The sequence below is a fragment of the Macrotis lagotis genome, chromosome 2 (assembly GCF_037893015.1).
Source record: "Macrotis lagotis isolate mMagLag1 chromosome 2, bilby.v1.9.chrom.fasta, whole genome shotgun sequence".
Taxonomy (NCBI): Eukaryota; Metazoa; Chordata; class Mammalia; order Peramelemorphia; family Peramelidae; genus Macrotis; species Macrotis lagotis.
The window spans coordinates 2,608,765-2,625,309 of record NC_133659.1 but is presented as its reverse complement, the minus strand read 5'-3'; the positions used below and the strand labels follow the sequence as shown (position 1 = coordinate 2,625,309).

General features: G+C 40.3%; 1 protein-coding gene across 3 annotated transcripts in view; it reads right to left on the bottom strand.

The window, feature by feature from the left end:
- SLC44A5 (solute carrier family 44 member 5) overlaps positions 1-16,545 on the bottom strand; it is a 380,222-nt gene that overhangs the window by 360,112 nt on the left and 3,565 nt on the right. For all 3 annotated transcript variants that reach the window (XM_074221155.1, XM_074221159.1, XM_074221156.1), the window contains exon 3: positions 13,506-14,422. The gene's annotated coding sequence lies outside the window, so the exon portion shown is untranslated. The remainder of the gene's footprint in view (positions 1-13,505; positions 14,423-16,545) is intronic.

Here is a 16,545-nt window from a genome sequence, read left to right as displayed (position 1 = left end):
ATGACTAGGCTTTCTCAGGCCAGGCAGGTCTACAGCATCAGAGATGATCATGATTTCTGAAGATGGCATCCCAAGCAACCCAAGCTGGTGCTTCCAAGGTCCCTGGTATTCACAGAGCCAGCAGAGACCCACTGCAACAAAACAAAGCAAAGTTTCCATCTCATTTGAGTCTCTATGGGGCAACTAGGTGGAGCAGTGAGTAGAGCACCAGCCCTGAAGTCAGAAGGATCTGAGTTCAAATCCAGCCTCAGACACTTACTAATTACTTAGCTGTATGACCTCGGACAAGTCACTTAACCCCATTACCTTGCAAAAACCTAATCAATCATTTGAGTGCCTGCTACATGTGGGTCAAGCCAGCTTCAATATTATAGCATGCTATGTAGTGAAACTCATTGGGTGGTGATGAAATGATTCTATTGGAGTTCTTTTGTCCCTCCAGGAGATATCTGTATGAGCCCTTTGAGGAGCCAAGCAGAGGGTTGGAATGGAAACTTGTGTCTACATTAGACTCATCCATCATAAATCATCCTATCCAGAAAGAATGACCTGTGCAGTCAGGGATGGTCAAGGTGGAGGAAGGAAAACATAATACTGATGGTGGAGAGCTCCATGTACCCAAGAGGAGAAACGAATTTGTTTGCTGAAGGGCAAGATGAAAACATAATTCCCACTGCAGAGAATATGATTGTCATTAATTGTACATGATTGCATTTGCAGTCAAAAGGTTGAAAATATTTATTATAATGCTATTATATAGCATCCTGAAAAAAAATTTAGCGGAAATATTTTCAGTTGAGTGCTTATTCTAAAATTAAGTGGTTTGGGGAAAATGGAAAATAAAAATATTCTGATGACTTTGAACTCTTTGAAAGTAAAAAAAAATGAAACTTTTCCCATTTAAAAAACCTTATCATTTTTAAAACATTCTTTCTTTGAAATAAGGACAATTGCCTAAGTCCACTTGATTCTGTAGAGATCAGGTGACTCAAACTGGTGAAGGACAGTAGGACAGAGTGAAAGTATTATACTCAACCTATATTCAAGGGAAAAGGAATCAGCATTTAAATAGCCCTCTGTCTGCCAGTACTGTGCTCAACACTTTCACAAATATCTCATTTGAACCTCAAAACATGCCTAAGAGATAGGAGCTATTATTATCTCCATTGTACAGTTGAGGAACCTGCTACATTCTTTACCCAGGGTCACCCAGAGAGTAAGTGCCTGAGGCCAACTTTGAACTCAGGTCTTCCTGATTCCAGACCTTATGTTCTATCCATAATTGCACCTTCAAAATTCAAAGAATGTAGTATGCAATATCCAGAAAAGAGAATTACAAAAAAATTACAAAAGAATTACAAAAACTAAGGACAGGAGAGAAATGATTATACTACAGACAATAACACAACTTTTGAGGTGGGATGTACCACCAGTAAACGAGTAGATGTAAACTCATTTTTCACGGAAATGGGCTTTTTCTTGTTTCACTTTGGTTGGGTTGTAAATTTCTTCTTGTAATTTAATGAATCAATGATTAATGAACTTAATGCTTAACGAATACTCATACACTTGGCTTTTATTCTTGTTTTAGGGGAGACCACTCTCAAGACAGGAACTCCTCAAATGAACTAAATAACATTTCTAGATCTCTGGCAAAGGAAAGACAATTCCTTTCTATATATTTAATTCCCTCTCTTTGATAATGGAAGTTAAAATTTTTACAGGGATACATATATTGTCTTAGTATAATATATTTTCTTATGAGAGAGAGAGAGAGAGAGAGAGAGAGAAAGATATTTTAAACCACATGGGATTTATTAAGATCATATGGTTCCCTTTTAAATTCACCTGTGAGTTTTCCAAGGGTTACTTCCAATTCTGTGAAATAGGTAGAAGACCCATCTTTAATGGATTTCCTTCTGCCAACACTGATGGTATATTTTATTCTCAGATTAGATTAAAGTAAAGTCGTAATTAATCAGGACCAAATTCAACCAGAACCCTTCAGTAACTGGAATTCTTTATATCAAACCCTTAAGAGAAAGAATATTGCCTCAAGAAAATGGACATCTAAAGGCCTTTATTACTTATTTTGATAGTTTTAATGTTGAGAGACAAACATAGAACAATAGATTGAGAGAGACAGAGACAGAGAGTTGGTCTTGGACTCAGAAAGTACTTGAGTTCAAATCTTGTTTTGGACAATTCTGGGCTCTGAGACCTTGAAGCTATTTAAACTCAACCAACTGGGGCAGCTAGGTAGCTAAGTGGTTAGAGCACCGGCCCTGGAGTCAGGAGGATTTGAGTTTAAATCTGACCTCAGACACTTAATAATTCCCTAGCTTTGTGATCTTGAGCAAGTCTCTTAACCCCATTGCCTTAAATAAATTTAAAAAAAAACTCAACCTTAGTTTCTTCATCTGTAAAATAAAGGTAAACAGCATTTAATTGTCAGGATTGTTATAAGGTCCAAATAATATATGTAAAGTGCTCTGCAAATCTTAAAGCATATCAGAGCTACCTATTATTAACAATTAGTCATTCTAGAGAAGAATCAATCAGCTGCTGTGAGGGGTACCAGAGGCCATATTCATTCTAGGTTTGGAGGTAGAGGTATAGTTGACAAGAAGTCAATACAGCCTCTGCTACCCAACAAAATTCCAAGATCCTGGAATATGTCATGTCCAAGAGTCCTATGGGGGCACTGACTATAACCTCTTATGTAGCAGGTATCATTTTTGTTACCCTTTCTCACAATTATCTTTGTACATGTCTCCCTTCAGATATTGTAAGCTCTTGGAAGTCAAAGTCAATGCTTTTTGTCTTTTCCATAATAAGCAGTGCTATTTCATATACATAGTATTTGATAAACACTCATTGAATGAATGAATGAATGAGTTGGTATCTGTTAGAAAAATAATTGTGTAGTCATTCACAATATGAATAAACAGTTGTTAAGGAAGAATTACAGACTAACCACAACCGTATGAAAGAATGCTTCAAATCTAAGAGGAAAACAAAGCAATAGGACCCTGAGATTTGTGAATTGGAAAAAATGATAAAAAAAATGGCAATGGGCACTGTTAGAGAGCACATTGGAAAGATGGAGACTTTAATACACTTTTGGCAAAGCTGTGAAATGGAATGATCATTTTGGAAAGAATCGTGTAAATAGTAATTAAAATGTCCATACCTGAATTTTTAGTTCTTGTCCTTTGATATCTAAGAAGACCAAAATGACATCATTATGTCCGACTGGGGCTGATTAGAACAATACAAGTTTGGAAGGCTCTACCACAGGTTGAGCACACAGTCTACATGAATCTGGGGTGGGTCCACTAAATTTACAGATGTCACATTTCCTTTGAGTTGCTTCCATCTTGCCTTCCTCAGAGAGTGCAACCCCCTCACTGAGGAGGGCGTGCCATGCTGGGTGGTCCTGTGCCAGTGTCTCCCATGCTGCACAATCAGCTCTAAAGTTCTTCAGTGAGACCTTCAGGATGTCTCAGTATCTCATCTTCTGACCCCCTTTTGAGCACTCACCCTGTGGGAGTTCTCCATAAAACAGTCTGACAAGTGTGTCCAGTCCATCGTAATTGCACTCTCTGTAGTGATATTGGAATACTCAACAATTTATCTTTTTTTTTTTAGGTTTTTGCAAGGCAATGGGATTAAGTGGCTTGCCCACAGCCACACAGCTAGGTAATTATTAAGTGTCTGAGGCCAGATTTGAACTCAGGTCCTCCTGACTCCAAGGCCAGTGCTCTATCCACTGTGCCACCTAACCACCCCTCGATAATTTATCTTGAGAAAGGACCCCAGTGTCTGGGATCTTCTCCCACCAGGTGATCTTCAGAATCTTCCTAAGACAATTTAAATGGAAGCGATTCCGATTCCTGACATGGCACTGGTAGATTGTCCAGGTTCCATAGGCCTACAGCAATGAGGTCAGAACAACTGCTCTATAGATCTTCAGTTTGATAGTCAGTCTAATAGCTCTTCTCTCCTATACTTTCTTTTGGAGCCTCCCCAATACCGAGCTAGTGCTTTCAACGTGAGTGTCAACTTCATCGTCAATATTTATTCCCTGAAAAGGACGCTGCCAAGGTCAATGAACTTGTCCACAGTATGCAAAACTTTTCCATTTTCAGTACTTGATGGTTCTATTAACCTAATACCCCCCCAAAAAAGTTCCCATCTACTTCAAAACATTTTTAACAGGACTTTTTATGATAGCAAAGAATTGGAAATAAAGTTGTTACCTATTGACTGGGGGAAAGGTTAAACAAATTGTTGTACATGAATGGAATGGAATGTGACCAAGCACAAGAAATAATGAATGATGAACATGTAGAAGCATGAGAGATCTAGGGAAACTAAGAATATCTTACCTTCTGATGGATTCTATGAAATGACTGCCACCTCTGGCTCTCAGAACCCCTGCTTCCTTCAAGGCTCAGCTGAGCCAGCAGCTCCTAAATGAGGCCTTTCCTGATTTCCCATTTGCTAGTTCACTTCCCCCCCCCCCCACTCTGTAGTAATTCTGCATTTAAAGAGGATTCGATTGTATAGGTAGAGGTTTCCCCCTATTAGAATGTAAGCTTTCTGAAGACAGACACTGTAGCATTTTGGAGCCCATGGATATGGACTGAGAACACCTTGGGGTATTTTAAGACATCCAGGCCCCTTTTTCCACCTGAGTCCTCTCATTCATGTTTGGGGTTTCCCAGGAAAACTGGGCATCCACCAGTAAGGTACACAAAAGAGTCAAGGGGCTGGTTTGCTCAACCAACCCTGGGAGGGTCAAAGGAGGTCTAAAACTCTTGTGATACTATCTGTTTGTACTTACTTGCACAAATAAAAGGAAAAAAATTTATTATCAAATGTTTCCTTATAAATTGATGAGCCCAAAGTGGTCTAATGTTGGTCATATCTTGACCTTCAGCTTATTTTTCTATTTTATAAAATTTGATCATGATTTTTATCTCTGATCCAACAAGCTGGTGTTTTGACTGTATCCAGTAGCTGGTTCAGAAATGACTCCTAGTAATGCCTGTTTCCTCTCTATAAAATATCAACAAATATCTTTTATAAAAATGTTATTTGATATTTCTCATTTCTAGTATTTCCTTAGCTCTTCTTAAAGAGAATGTACAGACTCCTCAGGAGCCTTCTGGATAGCCTTTCAACCTTTGATCTCTTTCTTTTCTTAATCTTCACTAACACTTCCCAAAACTATTTGCCATTCTAAAATTCTTGCCAGTAGGTTTTAATTAAAGTCAGAAAGATTAAAGTATAGCTAAATTTAACTTGGAAGGGCGAGTTTTATTGATTTTCTCCAGAGAATTTCTCTAGTTCCATGTTCTGTACAACAGAATTTGGTTTATAGACTAAAATTATTTCCCTACCAGGTTTTGTTTTGTTTTGCTATATTCATTTATAAGCACTGCAGAGTTATCAAGTACTCCCATGTATCCCATAAAATTATATTCTTCCTACCTTTGGACACATTGTAAAATCAAATCCACCAACTCCAATGTTTGAATCTCCAAGGAAAACCCAAAGCCATCCTTATTAAGCCACCACTGAAGTCCTAAAGATACCTTCCCAACAATAATGATGACTCTGACAACACAGGAATAATTCACATTTAGACAGTTGAATGGTTAAGCCAAATCATGGACAGAGCCCTGATCCTGAAGTCAGGAAGCCCCAAATTCAAAAGCAAGCCCACTCATTTGATTTGGGCAGGTCATTTAACCTTTGCCTGCCTCTGTTTCCTTATCTGTAAAATGGAGATAATAAGAGCACCTCCCTCCCAAAAGAGTTGCAAGGATAAATTAAGAGAATATTTATAAGGCACTTCACAATTATTGTTGCTGTATATAAATATATATATATGTAGCCTGAGAGACCAGCAAAGGCGAGGGTCTGACCAAGGAGGCTTTGGATGGTCCAGAACCTCATACTGAAAGAATGAAGACATCTTTGTTTCCAGCAACCTCTCACTGGCTTTGAGCATATTGATTCTGAAAAGGGACCTAGAAGCTTCTCCAGACTGCCAAAGGGGTCCAAGACCCCCAAAGGGTTGAGAAGCCCAGACCCAGCTTGCCCTCCCTCCCTGATTGACAGTCATGGACTTTGAACATCCATAGGCTGCCTCTTTTCGCCCTCTGCTGGCTGCTTCAGAAGTTGCACCCTTTTGTTCCCACTTGGGAATGATGGGCAATCCAACTTTGTCCTAGGGAAATTAACTGATAAAAAACATCCTATCCATGCTCCATCAACTTCATCTAAGCACCTACAAGAGCTGAAAGGAAGCTCAGGAACCTGGGACCCTACTTGTCAATCCCTGAGAAGCTCCACTTCAGAGTAGGCTCCTGGCAGATGCAAGGACCACCCAAATGCCTCCCAAGGGAGCCCCATGTACCTTGGAGAAAGAGTTTTCCTTCCATTTTTAATGAAATATTCTACTCTTTCACTCTCCCCCACTGCTCCAAGTTCTACCCTTCGAGGACAAATGCAATTAGCCCTTCAAATCCTTAAATTACTCTCATGCCTTCACTTCTGTAAAATGAGCCAAAGAAAGAAATGGTAAACCCCTCAGTATCTTTGCCATCACAAAGAGGCACACACATGACTGAACATTAACAACAACAATTAAATCTTGATTCAGGTACTTACTAGTTGGGCAATCCTGAGAAAGTAATTTAACCTTTGACTACCTCCATTTCTTCATCCATAAAATGAAGATAATGGAGATCAGATAAGATTTGTACACACACACACACACACACACACACACACACACACACACACGTTGATGGTCTAACTCTGGGCCACCATACTGTTTACCCATTTCTGTATACTTTCTAGCTTATGTATCTTATATTATCCTTTCTAACCTGAGCACTCAAGCAAAGAACTAGATACCAGGTAGGTACACATCAACTTGAACAAATAAATTATGACATCAATGTAATATAATATAATGTAATATAATAATGTAATATTCTCCAGAAGAAATAACAAAATTTAGGAGCGGCTAGGTGCCATAGTGGATAAAGCACCAGCCTTGGAGTCAGGAGTACCTGGGTTCAAATCTGGTCTCAGACACTTAATAATTACCTAGCTGTGTGGCCTTGGGCAAGCCACTTAACCCCATTTGCCTTGCAAAAACCTAAAACAACAACAAAAAAAAAAATAACAAAATTTAAAATTACAAAAGAAATTAGAAGACATAAACTGATTGATAGTGTATAAAAAAAGAAAATAATATACACACTAACAACGGTGTAAATGAAAAAGAGATTAATAAAATTAAACAAATGCTGTGCCCTTTCAATGAGCAATGTTGGACCCAGAGGAAAAAAAAAGATGGAAATGTACTTTTTTTCCTTTCATTGGACTTCTATGGGTATATTGTACTACAGTCACTACCAGTGTCACACACTATGTCGATTAACAGTTAAGTTTTGCTTAATTGGGTTGTTTTTATTATAAGGGAAATTTCAGGGAGAAGAGGCATATTTCTGGAGAGGACTATACTATAAAAATAAAAATAACCTGAAATAAAATTAAATGTGGCACCCAATCCAAAAGACTCAGTTATGATCTTTCCAAAGTATATTTGTAGACCTCTAATAACAATATGAATTTCCCATTGTATCATTGTCCCTGGGTGATGCTGACATCCTAGAGAGAGAGGAAAAGATTCAGATGCTTTGGCATACAAACAGCTTTTCAGATTCCCACCTTCTAGTAGTGAAATTTATTTGAATTCCTCCCCAAAACTCCATTTTGGGTTGCTGTTTTCTAGCTGGACCTCTAAACATACCTGCCAAATCAGCAAACATAAGAGAATTTTTAATAAATATGTATGTTAACCTAATTTTGTTTTGTTCTTTCTTGAGACCAAACTCTAGAGGTTATTGTTTGGCCCTTATTAAAACAAATTCTGTGGGCTAACTCTATGTTCAATTTAATTCTTTACTATGGTCAAACTCACAGAGATGATCAAGTTCCGCCTATGAGACCTGCTGAGACTTAGTGACTGGGTCCCAGATTATATTAACTCTCCAGGCAGTTCTATCACACTGCTGAGCTGATTACACTTCCTCTGATCTGATGTTTGAGAAGCTGACTTTTTTGCACTCAAATCTATTACTTTGCATTTATCTCAATTAAATTCACTCTTACTCAGTTCAGTCCAAGGCTCTAGCCTCTGGAAATCCTTTTGAATACTGATTCTGTTCATCTGGGTATTACTAGGTATTCCCAGTGTTGTGGCATCTGCCTATTGGATAACTCCTTTTTGGCTTTGTCCACGTCACTGATAAAAATATCACCAAGGCCAGCAGAAATAGCTGGGGCACTCAAAAGGCCTCCATTTTCTCAGCAAAGTTGGAGCCAAGATCCTTAACTGGGAGAGGATGGGGGAAATGTGGGAAGTTCAAAGAGGGAATTAAAGGTTTGGAACCACTTGTATGAGAAGCGGAAAAAGTAACAATTAGGGAGCATTCAAAGGAATATCAGGTTGGAGCAGGGACCCAGGTAACGTGTCCAGTCAATGGGGTTGACTCCAATCCATTCTCCACTCAGATGTCAAATTCATCTTCCTAAAATGTGGATCTGCCCTTATCTAACCTTGGCTAGAAGGACCACCTCTTCATGGGAGATAAGGATAAAGGAGGGCATCCTTGGGGTGGGCTCACTTTTTTCTTCAGGGAACCAAGAAGCAAAGTTCTCAGCTGAGAGGGAAAGGAAGAGGGAGCTAGATGGGTTGAGTTTGGGGCTTGAATTAGTATCCATAGAATGGGGAGGCACAGACTTGAATATAGCAGGAGCTCCCACACACTATGTGGAAATATGGTCTCATCTCCAGGACTTATAACATTCATCCTCCATCTATGATGCTTTTGACTGGGCAGGTGCTCATCTTGGCTCTCTGGATCTAAACTTCTCCACCATTGGTCTCTCAACTTGAAGCTGCTCCCTATCCTTGACTGCTGCTTCCCTGTTTCTGTCTCACTCTCTTCCTCCAATTCTGGGACTCTTGAATTCTACCTTGATGGATTTGGGGGTCTTCAGCAAGTAGCTCTGTTATGGCCCCAAAATCAGTGGGGCTGGAGGAAAAAGAGAAGATGCAGTGAGATAGACCTCCCTCTTCCCCAGGAAAACAAAAGCAATTCCCTTACAGGAGCTAGGTCTTCTTGGACTGTTGGCTCCTGCATAGGATGATTGCAGAGCCAACAAGATAGTTTGTTAAGGACGCTTCTCTCTCCACTCTTCCCCATGTTTAAACATTTCTTCTCAGCAAATTCATTGGGGTGCTTTGCCTGGCTCTAGATAGATCTCCAGTTATTCAAGCATTATTCTCTTTAAGGCCTTCCCTATGCCACAAACTAAAGAATTTCATCAAAATTCAGCTGACACTGTCTTTAAATAATCTGAAAACTTACATTCTCCCATTGGAATCTATTCCTACCATGGTTGGTCAGTGGCCTTGGGGATCACATTTATCCAATTCTCCCAGGGCAGTGTTTCTTTTGGTCTATCCAAAGACAATCAGGAAAAGAGAAGGAAATCACTCTTCCCTCCTTGGAGGGAAAATCTGGTCCCTATTTTAGTAGCAGGATTAGAGACCTGCTACGAATCAAAGTCATTTTTTACCTTTAGGTTAAAAAAACAAACTATGGGGGGGGGGGGTCCTTGTAATACATAGGCACCCAAATCTTTCCTTGGTTCCCTGGAGAACACCAGAGATCAGAACTGGTCTCTCACTGGGAGAAGACCTTCAAAGCAAGCCCAAGCCACTGGAGGTTGACACCTTCCAGTCTTGGGCACACCCACCACCCGAGGCTGTTTGGACTCCTGCCAAGGAGAGGCCAGCTCTAAACATTCTCACAAGTGAGAAAACAATGCTCATGGAGGAGCTACTTCAGAATACTCTTATCTAAATTACTCAAAACCAGTGTTCTAGTGCATCTGAGGCATAATAGGCCTGTGGGGACCATCCCAGGGAATAGAAGAATGAGACCTAGATCCCGGCCATATTAACTGCCCTCTGCAGAACTGGTCAAGTATTTTCATAAATGCCAGGACCTGGCACTTGCAGGTTTGCAAGTTGAATTCAGGGGTGGGGGAGGGACTATTCCTGTGTTCCAGATTTCCTTAAAATCTACAGATCACAAACCCTAACTAATCAGCCAATAGACAGCATATCACTGGCCACCTAGAAATCTGACTCATACTCTCAGGTACAGTTACAGTCTTGAGCCAACAGTTTGGAAGAAATATTTGCACAATGAACAATGTGTGTGTTTGGTTACAAGTCAGCAATGCAAAGAGTAGATAAGTAAACTGTGAGGGGGAGGACCCAGACCTTTTTTTTTTTTTTAGGTTTTTGCCAGGCAAAGGGGATTAAGTGGCTTGCCCAATTGCCCAAGGCCACACAGCTAGGTAATTATTACATGTCTGAGACCAGATTTGAACCCAGGTACTCCTGACTCCAAGGCCGGTGCTTTATCCACTATGCCACCTAGCCTAGCCGCCCCGAACCAGACTTTTTTGAATCAGGAGCTTAAATCTTCATAAACTCTTCCTACCCCAAGAAGTAAACATACTTCCTTTTGACCAAAGAAATTTCAAATTATACTCAGTTGAGAAGAGTTTTTTCTTTGTCCAAATATCCTGCGGGGACAGAAGTGAAAGCAGTAACATATTCAATGATGCAGATTTAAGATTAAGGTGAAGCCAGGTTTGTTTGTTTTTTAAATCCTTAAGATTTAAGAAATGAAGAAAATAGAGAAAGCTTCCCTTCCCCCTCTCTCATCTTGGAGGAGGGGAAAGAAAGATAGAAAACAAGAAGAGAGGGAGTGAAAGGAGAACAAATATAAGCAACTCCCCTTCATTTGATTGAAATTCATAGGGTGAATGTTCAGACTCTGAGAATTAGTAAATCAGGAAACAGATACATTCCATCCTATCTCTAATGTAGGATAATCTTCAGGTGCCAGAGTGGGTTTCCTCCCTTAAGAATTCCATACAAAAGTGACAAGAAACTGCTTCTTTCCCTGGCTTCCTTCTGTGCTTCTGAGGCTTTCCAATCCCTGGCCTGGGGGCACAACCACTACAGCCCTGCAGATTTTCTGGCCTAGGAGGGAACGCATCTCCTGGAACCTCAAAATGGGACTCTCACTTTCCCATTGAGTCTTACTTTTGTGAATGGGAGCTGTTGGAAAGCTTGTTTCTCATCAGAGAAAAAAAATAAACACAATTACCTCAAAGCAAAAGGATTATAACTGAAGTTACAAAACAAGATCTAAGTGAACAAGAGCCCTAGCCCACGCCCTGCTTTTCAGGTTCCCCCTTCCATTAGAATGGAAACACCTGGGAGGACTGACTAGGGAATTGATCCAACCACTTGGAGAGCTACCTGGAATCAAGGCCAAAGAATTAGTAAACATCCTTTACCCCATGACCAACAATGCCAGTACTAGGTCTACTTCCAAAGATGATTAAGGAACAAAGAAAAGAACCTATGTGTTCTACAAATATTAACAGCAGCAAAGAACTGGAAATGGCTGGGATGCCCATCAATTGGGGACTGGGTGAATAAGCTGTGCTATACGATTGTGATGGAATATTATATGTTATAAGAAATGATGAGCTTGGGGATCTTAGAAAAACATGGAACTACTTGTACAAAATAAGAGAACTAAGAGAACACAGTAATAGTTTAAGAACAACTTTAAGTATTTTCCTTTGACTATTATGAATACCAAATTGACTACAAAGGACCAATGAAAGAAAATGCTATCTGCATCCAGAGAAAGAATTGATAGATAGAAGGATATATAAAATGAATTTACATACACACATGCATACATACATACACATATATAAACAAATATATTTGTGTCTAATGGTAACCATCTGGGGAGAGAAAAATGACAAAAGAAATTTATGTAACTATTAATAATTTCAAAGAAATAGTAAGTTGCACATAATAGATTCACAGTTCCATGTGCATCTTTTTTATTATACTATACTAGACAAATTCTTTTATTTAAAAAAGTTTTTAAATAAACTAAGTTTTTAAAAAAGAATGTAAGCTCCTTAAGAGCAGGGTCTGCCTTTCATTTTGCTTGTATTGGTATTCCCAGCACTTGAGCCAATGAGTGGCTTATGGTAGACATGTAATATATGCTCATTGGTCAGACTGGGAGGCATATGATAAAAGAACAAGAGGAAATACAAGTGACCAAGGTCATGCATTTCCCGAGTCCTGCAGTGGGGCCTTTCTTTTCTTACAGAGGCTTCCATTCTTCTCCTGCAGAATATTATTGACCACATAAAAACATTTCCCAAATCACTGAGGACTGTCAGGGACTGTTGTATGTGGGAGTACTGTAAACTTTCATCACCTGGTGTCCTCAAGCACCAGAGCCTTATTTTACTGACTGATTGGGAGTGGGAGTGGATCAGGAACTAGGGAGGATATTTAAGTTCTTGTATTTGGTTTAATAAATGGGTATCTTGGAGATCTAGGAGAACTTAATAAAGGAAGAATGAACAGGAAGCAGGGAAAAAACATGGCAGACCTTTCTCCGCCTAGGTAAGTATAGACTAGCTGGCAGGAATCTAACACATCCTGAGTTTCTAGTCAAACAGGTGACAAAAGAAATGCAGACGCCAATGGTCACCACCCTTTGTGTCCAAAATGCCTCTATTATATTGCCTGGCATATAGTAGGCATATGATTTATTGATTAAACAGGAACAGCTAGGTGGTACACAGATGGATAGGGCCTGGAGTCAGAAAAGACCTAAGTTCAGATTCAACTTCAGACACCTCTGGCTGTATGACCCTGTACAAGTCACTTTACATGGTTTACCTCAGTTCCTCATCTGTTAAGTGAGCTGAAGAAGGAACAAAATCAGCTGATCAGTGTGTAATGGAATATTCCTGGGCAGTCAGGAACAACATGAACAACAATAGAGACTCACTAAAAGAAGGTTGAACTTTGAGTAACTGAAAAACCAGCAAAGGTCCCTGAGCAGAGACAATGCAACATGCCTGGTCTCTCATGACAGACTTGGAGCTAAAGCTGAGTACTGTATACTTATCACTTCATAGATACTTTTCTCCATCAGAAATTAGAACAACCCTTGTGTACTACCTCACACCTTTCAGAATGGCTAATGTGACAAAAAGAAATATGGTGCATCTCAATTACTCAGTGCTGATAGAGTCACATGGAGTAGTGATGGAGACAAGATAGTAAGGAGATGGAGTGAGCACTTCTATAGTGTTAACATTCCATCATCAATCAATGCAGAAGCCATTGACCATTTACCTCAAATTGAAGTTAATCCATCCCTAGCTGAAGTTCCAACTGAAGAAGAGGTTTTGAATGCAATTAGGCTCCTTTCAAGTGGCAAAGCACCTGGCGCTAATTCTATTGGAACTGAGATCTACAAGGTGGGGGGTCCATTACTCACCCAAAAACTGACTGAAATTTTCCAGGTTCTATGGCATGAAGATCCCCCAAGAATTCAAGGATGCCTCCATTGTCCATTTCTATAAAGGTAAAGGGAATAGACTGACCTATGACAATCATAGGGGTGTTTCTCTCTTAAGTCATTGCTGGTAAGATTCTTGCCAGAGTCCTTCTCAAAATGCTGACCCTTAACTGAAAGATGGTCACCTACTGAAAGCCAGTGTGGCTTCAGAAAGGGTAGAGGAACAATCAATATGGTGTTTGCTGCCCAGCAACTCCAGGAGAAGCAGAACAGAGATCTGGATACACAACATTTGTAGATTTGACCAAGGCTTTGATACCATCATAAGGGCTTATGGAAAATTATGTCACCATTTGGTTGCCTGGAGAAGCTCATCAGTATTGTGTGGTTCTGGATAGTGGTTGATGCTCTTGAGATTTCCCAGTCACCAATGGAGTGAAACAAGGTTGTGTCCTTGCTCCCATGCTTTTTAGCATGATATTTTCAGCCATGTTATTAATGCCTTCAATGAGGATGAGCATGACCTCAAGATCAGCTACTCCATCAGTGGCAAATTCTACAACTTGAAAAGGCTCCAACCCTAGATCAAAGTGGAGGGTTGGTACAGGATCTTCTGTTTGCAGATGACTGTGCCCTCAATGCAGCCTCTGAAGCTGAGATGCCAGAAAAGTATGGATCAATTCTCCACTCATTTTGGTCTAGCAATGAACACCAAGGAACCTCAGGTGCTCCATCAGCACCACACCATCCACATGTGGAACCGATGATAGCAAATGGAAAAGTTTTGAGGACTGTGGACAATTTCACTTCCCTTGGCAGTGTCCTTTCCAAGGAGGTACACATTGACAATGAGGTTGATACTCACACTGTCAGAACTAGCTTAGTATTGGGAGGCTCTGAAAGAAAGTGTGAGAGAAGAAAGTTATTAGATTGACTACCAAACTGAAGGTCTACAGAGTCATTGTATGCCTGTGAAAACTAAACAGTCTACCAGGGCCATATCAGAAAACTGAATTGCCTCCATTTAAATTGTCTTAGGAATGGGGTGGCTAGGTGGTGCAGTGGATAGCGCACCAGCCCTGGAGTCAGGAGTACCTGAGTTCAAATCCGGTCTCAGACACTTAATAATTACCTAGCTGTGTGGCCTTGGGCAAACCACTTAACCCCACTTGCCTTGCAAAAACCTAAAAAATAAAAAAAATTTAAAAAAATAAATTGTCTTGGGAAGCACCTGGCAGGAAAAGATCCCAGACATGGAGGTCCTTTCTTAAGCTAAACTACCTGGTATTCCTATTCCAGCATTACTACAGAGAGGACAACTATGATGGACATGTTGTTAGAATGTCGGACATACACTTGTCAAAAAGACTATTCTAGGGGCAGCTAGATGGTGCAGAGGATAGAGCACTGGCCCTGGAGTCCGAAGGATCTGAGTTCAAATCTAACCTCAGACCTTAATAATTGCCTAGCTGTGTAACCTTGGGCAAGCCACTTAACCCCGTCTGCCTTGCAAAAACCTGAAAAAAAAAGAACTTTAGAATTGATTGTACATCACAGGAGATGCTGACCCAGGACTGCCCCACATGGTGTGCCCTCATCAGAGAGGGGGCCATGAGCAAGGAAACAGCTCAAAAGAAATGTGATTTGTGTGAGTTTAGAAAACCCACCCCAGGGTATTCACCTGGACTATCCATGCCCAACCTGTGGTAGAGCCTTCTGAACTTGTATTGGGTAATTCAACCCTAGTTGGACAGCTTGTAACATGTCTCTAACATAGTGATGACATTTTGATCTTTTTTGATAAGGACAAGAACCAACCAATCAACCATTAATTCACCCATTGGACTAACAGTCACAGAGTAGCACAGGCAGTCTGGAAAAGGAGAGGGATTTATGTTATACAGATGTAAGGCATGAGGGTGTACTCCTCCTTCCCCAATGGGATCCCTGACATACGTGCTGTGACACCTTGATGAAAGACTATGTCATTTTATTTGCTGTCACCAATAATTTTATATTCCTTTGTCTAGTTCTTAGAATATTTGTCCCAAAATCTCACTTTGGGACCCTATTTCTAGCCAGATCCCTATGCATATGCATTAGGCTACAGAACTTAGAGAACAAATAAACACATGTTAACTTGATTTTGTTTGTTCTTTCTTAAGACCAAACTCTATAGGTTAATACAAGTTGACCTAAATCCGTTTGTTCCTTATTAGGGCAAACTCTGGAGGTTGACACATATAGTTTAATTCTTTATTAGGGCCAAAATTCATGCAGATGGTCATTATCAAGGAAGCTCGGGTGGCTTGGGGTTATCCAATATTAAAGTTTTGGTAAAACATGATCCAAAAGAAAAAATAAAAAAGGGAATTGACAGATTGTAGATTTTAAACTAAATGGCCCTCTGAGGTCATCTGGTCCCAACTATGAAGCCACCAGAGACTTCATGGTAAAGCAACAAACTGGCCTTCTAGAATAAATCAATGTTGTTGAGGGGAAGGTGGGCCGTATAGTGTTTGGGCAATGTGATTTCATTAAGTTGAGAACAGTTAACCTCAGTGAACTATTAAACTTTTAAAGCTAAGGGACAGACTGGAGGCCTAAAGTGATCCAGGTGTAGGGAACTGATAGAAAAAAGAGACTTTAAAGAGCAAATTAATCCAGTGACATACTATTTGTGATTCACTGTGCAACTTTAAAGAGCCCTGGAAGGGTTTGCCATTGTCGTCAGCAGATGGGCACGTTGCTCTATGTGGGGGCAGAAGCCCTTGGCACCCACTGGTGGTCGCCATTAGAAAACATTTCCCACTAGCTGGCAGAGCCCCTGGGGCAGTAGAAAGATTTGTGAGACCGTGACCGAGGGCTTCTTTTTCTCCTCCTGGAGTCATCAGAAGCTCAGAATAACTGGATGGGTCACGCCAATGGGAAAGGTTATTGGTGGTTATGAGAGGAGAGAAAGAACTTGTCAGCGAACTTAATAAAGGAAGAATGAGCAGGAAGCAGGGAAGAAACGTGG